At 33.1% G+C, this 6,000-nt stretch overlaps 1 non-coding gene across 1 annotated transcript; it reads left to right on the forward strand.

Moving 5' to 3' along the window:
* Nucleotides 1–5,466: 5,466 nt before the first annotated feature.
* LOC118660937 lies at nucleotides 5,467–5,573 on the forward strand. The gene has a single exon (XR_004969100.1). It is a non-coding gene; the product is annotated as a U6 spliceosomal RNA (small nuclear RNA).
* Nucleotides 5,574–6,000: the final 427 nt, after the last annotated feature.

Here is a 6,000-nt window from a genome sequence, read left to right on the forward strand (position 1 = left end):
GGAACCATGGGGAACTGGGATGGGTGTCAGTGGCAGGGAAGGACTTGGGACTGGTGAGCGGGTGGAAGGCAGACCTCTTGGTCCCTTCCCCAGCCCACGGGCTCTGATAGATCTCCAGATGGCAAACAGGGAACCAGGATGGGTGTCAGCGGCGGGGTGGGACTGGAGACTGGAGAACGGGCAGAAGATGGCCCTGATCGCAGGCTAGGCCTAGGAACCCTACCTGCACGTGATTTTGTGCGCTGGGCCTCTAGTAATAAATAACTAGTATCAATTTATATTGACACCAGTTGTAAATGGAAGTGGCCACTTGATTCTACATAAATAAGCACTATTACCATTATTTAAACTTTTCTGAGAAAGAGGGAACTCTCAATTTAGAAAGGTTTTGTCATATATATGTTTTTTGTTTGTATTTATTTTATTTTATTTATCTATTTTTTAAAGTTTTATTTATTATTATTTATTTTTGTTAATCCTCACCAGAGGATATTTTCCCATTGATTTTTAGGGAGGGTGTAAGAGAGAGGGAAAGACAGAGAGAAACACTGATGTGAGAAAAACACATTGATTGGTTGCCTCATGCATGAGCCCTGACCAGTGCCCACGCCGGGAGAAGCCTGCAACCAAGGTACGTGCCCTTGACTGGAATCAAAACCTGGACCCTTCGGTCCACAGGCCAATGCTCTATCCACTGAGCCAAACCAGCTAGGACTGTATTTATCTTTTTAAATTGCTTGCTCATTTTATTAGGTCTTCATTTTTTTCATATTTACTTGAAAAATATTTCAAAATTAAAAATCTAACATTTCGCGCCAACCGGTTTGGCTCAGTGGATAGAGTGTCAGCCCATGGACTGAAAGGTCTCAGGTTCAATTCCGGTCAAGGGCATGTACCTAGTTGCGGGCACTTCTCCAGTAGGAGGTGTGCAGGAGGCAGCTGATCGATGTTTCTCTCTCATCAATGTTTCTAACTCTCTATACCTCTCCCTTCCTCTCTGTAAAAAATCAATAAACTATATTTAAAAAAATCTAACATTTCACCATATTTACAAAATGCTATTTATCATGTCAACCAGTAAGACTGTTTTTAGAACTATATTAGGTTCAACTCGGCCATATTGGTATGATCTGGAATAATAAAAATAATGCCTGCTTTTGCTTTAACCTGTGCATAGAGCATTGATATGTTCTTTGTAATCTAGATTTTGATCAACATCGCAGTTTAAAAAAATACTGTCAATTAAACGTTTTTCTTTAATGAAATAAAAATTCTTAGAATGTATGAAAACCAGGAGTTGGTGATATTGGGAAAGTTGATATTTTGATTGACTTGCATGCTCAATAAAAATGTTATACCTGCCAACTGACCTGTTTTAAAAATGAGAAAGCACTGTCATTTGAGCCTGGGGTAAATGCTATTTTAAAAAGGCATGTTATAATTGAATTTCTTTGCTTTAAGCCACAACTAACAAGAAGATTTTTAGGACACATGGTTTTACCAAGGACTCCAATTGTGCATGACTTCTTTTGCTTGGGAGTGCAGAAATGTAAATATTGAGAGTACTTCAAGATTTGGCTCTTTTGTAACAGACAATTGAGTTTGCTAAAGTCCTATTCATTTTAAATGCATCATTCTCATAAAAAATCCACCCAGTCAAAACATTTTCCAGGTCATTTTAAAAGTAAAAGTATACATGAGTTCATTTTTCTTAGTAATCTTTATTTTCTTTTATTTTATTTATTTTTTTATTTTTTATTTTTTTTTATTTTTATTTTTTATTTTTTATTGCTTAAAGTATTACAAAGGGTATTACATATGTGTCCATTTTATCCCCCCGCCCTAGACAGTCCCCTAGCCTCCCCTATCCCCCAATGTCTTATGTCCACTGGTTATGCTTCTATGCATGCATACAAGTCCTTTAGTTGATCTCTTAATATATTTGAATTTTATTTGACTTCATGGAAACAGAGATCATAATATTACAAAAAGTTAATTATTTTCAAAGGGCACTATTTTCAGAGTGAAGTTTTGTGATAGATATTTCTTTTACATCCATCCGCAGAGCCTTTCATTGAAATGTTTAGCCCTTATTGGAAAGAATTCAATGACCGATGTGTGTGTGTGTGTGTGTGTGTGTGTGTGTGTGTGTGAGAGAGAGAGAGAGAGAGAGAGAGAGAGAGAGAGAGAGAGAAACATGTCTCTTCTCTCAATATATATCTCACATCATTCTCTATTATTTTTCATTATCATAAAAGTACTTATTTTAGAATATTATAAAAAAGTTATTTCTAAATATGAAAAGTGGAAAAGTGGTGCATTCAAACATATTTCTTAAGCATTTGAAGGTTTGCGAGTATATATTATTTTTACTTTGTTTTTTAATATTCACTTTGATATAATGTTATTCATATTTCCCTGCTTCTTGATCCACTCCAAGGAATTTAGCCCTCAAATCACTATATTATTTTTATGGTTGTTTAAGCAGAATATGAAATAAACACTTGGAAATATAGCAGCTGAATTTATCACTGATTTTCAAGCGTTTATAAGTTTAATCTGAATAGACGACTAAAATAAAGGTGTTAAAGCGACTCTATAAAAACATTTCCTCATACATATATTTAAACCTTGGCTTACGAAGAAACAAAAATGTACTTAATAATACTTTCTTTCTGAATAAAATCTGTGACTGATATTCTCACATAATGATTACTCACAATTGATACTTCACATCTTCTGCAATTTATTTGTTTCTATCTTAAATATTTTATAATCAGAGTCCAACATCTTAGAGCATTTCTTTTGAAATGTTTAAGGCTCTAGTTATTCCAATAAAAAATTTAAGTTTTAATGCAAATATATCATGGGGGATAGCAGACAAATGATAAAAACAGTGAACAATCCCAATATTCCAGGGGTCCTCAAACTACGGCCCGCAGGCCACATGCAAATACAAATATTGTATTTGTTCCTGTTTTGTTTGTTTTTTTACTTCAAAATAAGATATGTGCAGTGTGCATAGGAATTTGTTCATAGTTTTTTTTTTTTTTTAACTATAGCCAGGCCCTCCAATGGTCTGAGGGACAGTGAACTGGCCCCGTTTAAAAAGTTTGAGGACCCCTGCAATATTCCATAGCAGCAATTTTTTTATCAAGTGTTCTGTACATGAGAGTGATATCTGATAATAAATAAAAAAATATAACTTCTAAAGGCTTTCAGTTATTCCAGAATTTAAAAGCAAAAAAGAGTAATTAACAAGCATGAATTGCTTGAATTCTCATTCATTCAGTGTGGTAACATTTCACATTTTAAGTACATATTTTTAATTTCTGGTGTTTAGTCATGCATGCCTTCCATAGCCATTGACAAATATAAATAATCCTTTGAAGTAATGAAATATTTTGCTATAGGGATAATTTAGTGATATGGCTTCAGAATAATTTAACTCCCTTGAACCAGAAGGTCAAACACTTTACCTTTAATCCTTTAAATTGAGTTTCATGCCATTTATTCAGATTTTGACAAGGTCTTACAGTACAAGTATCTATATACTTCATGTGGGTAGTGAATATTTTTGAATTTTGATGAAGACTACAGAATATTCACTAGTATTGGTTTATGTCCATCAATTCATAATAGCAAATATCCCAATATTAGTAAGCTAATTAATCTGTAGAAGTATTAATGTCGTATTTAATATACAGATTATAGTTTGAAAGGCAGATTTTGCACACAAAGTATCACCAGTGCTACTTTCAAGAGTCTTGGAAAAAATCTGTAAAGTGAAGCACATTAAGTTTCTACTGAGCAGTTGCCATATGCCAAACTCAATGCTGGACACTGTGTGTACAACAGTGGGCTGAGCACTGGAAATCTCTGCCTTCACAATGCTGAAATACATAGTATGTTCAAATAATTGGAATATGATAGATGACAGCTATACAACTGGACGGTTACTTTACAAATTTAATGTTAAAGTGTATAAAACAATGTAAATGAATTTAAACCAGTGGGCTATTGAAACCTGGTTGCTTGCACACAAACATCATAGGGCACTATTTTGTAAAGTCCATATAAAATACTAATATATTAATTTTAATAATTGAAATAGAGCTTATTGTTCTGGAGGTACTAACTCAAACCTTTGAGCCTGTGATTTTAGACTAAATAATTATACAGCATTAATTACCAAAGTTTTTATTTTGACATATTTCCATGAGGGGGCACTATACACAATTAGTGTAAAAATTAAAGCTTTTTCTGAGTTGTAAATGTGTCTGATCAATATTTGTCTCCTATAATTTATTTGCAAGTCTAAAAGTTAAACTTTTGTGTAAAAATACAATGTTGCATTTCAAACATATTTACCTCTATAATTTACGAAAGCCATTAGGTTAGAAAATGCCCTTTATATAAGCATATTTAGAATGCTTAATTTTATTTACATCAACAAATAGAATCCATATATTATGCCAGTAGAAATTAAGTAATTATTCTCTGAATATTAAAAGAGGGTTTACTTAATTGTAATTATTAAATTAATTATTACAGAAAAATCATAAATAGTAGTTCAAATGGATAAAAATAAGGGATTTTATTGAGTTATATAAGAAGAAGAAACTGTGTGTGTTTTTTCTGGTCTGTTCATGAGGCCTTAGATTCCTATAGTTCCACTAGTATGTAAAATCCTGATACTTTTTATGGAAAATCATTTGTATGTTTACAAGAATTAAATAGTCTCTCATCATAGAGACATATATAATTAATATCTATAACTGCTAGAGTTCAAGATATTCCATGTTTAAAAAGTTGGTTTTCAGCTTGCACTTGGTTTTCTGTTTTTATATCTATAGGAAAAATGTGTGTGCAATTATATCGCTTGGGGACGACCTAACTAAGCAATAGTTTATTTATTAGTGGTATTTAAAATAGAGGTTGTTAATTCTGTTGTTTTGATAAAAAATTATTGCAATGTACTACAAAAGTAACACAAATAGCTGCGGATATTCACAGTCTAAAGTGAGAATAATTGCATTGCTTGAAAGATCCATCTTAAGGTAATAAGTAGGAAAACAGAAGTCTATGACAGAGGTCAAGAGAAAGTGTCCATCACAATGTTAATCTCTTAAACACTTAAAAAGTCTCTATCTCTTTTAAATGACAAATCGGTTATAGGGTCCTCTGTACATCACCAGGCTGATAAACATTTTGATGTCTTAATCTTTGTAATGTTGCTGTAACTGTAGGTTTGGATTAACATGATCTTGCAAGCTTTAAAATTTAATCAATAAAAAACAAACTTTAAAAAACAACAAGGACTTATTGGGCATCTGTAAAATAATCCTAAAATTCCTCCAATTAGAATTTGAACCTTAAAATGCCAGCCAAACCCTGCTGTCCCATTCCTGTTTCATATAAAACTATTGGCTTTTCTTTTAATAGGTATTAAAAAATAAAGCCACTGTGCTCGCTTTGGCGGCACATATACTAAAATTGGAACAATACAGAGAAGAATAGCATGGCCCCTGCGCAAGGATGACACGCAAATTTGTGAAGCGTTCCATATTTAAAAAAAAAAAGAAAAAAAAAGCCACTTATCAATTCAAATGAGTATTTGTAGTGATTTTGAGGGTATAAATGCATGTTCATATATTTTACATCGACAAGAATAGGTAAGGAGAAAGAAGGTGGAGTGTGTCAATAAATTGCTGTAAGTGTAGATTGGTGGTTTTAGATGTATTTTCTATTCGCATGTCCCATAGTTTTGAAAGCCCACTGTGTGACATGTGGTATAGTAGGCACTGGAGATAGAATGGAAACTAAGATGCAGTACCTGTCTTCAAGTGGTGTGGTGGCAAAGGATTTAGGGGAGAAGAGAGGCAATGATGAGTTCACTTAAAAGGTAGGTATTCCAAGAAAGAAATATGTATATTGATGGAATACTGTACAATGTTTACATAAAGCACACCTTTTAGGGTATATCAGTTTAGCCCTGTA

This window comes from Myotis myotis, unplaced genomic scaffold (genome assembly GCF_014108235.1).
Source record: "Myotis myotis isolate mMyoMyo1 unplaced genomic scaffold, mMyoMyo1.p scaffold_m19_p_7, whole genome shotgun sequence".
Lineage (NCBI taxonomy): Eukaryota > Metazoa > Chordata > Mammalia > Chiroptera > Vespertilionidae > Myotis > Myotis myotis.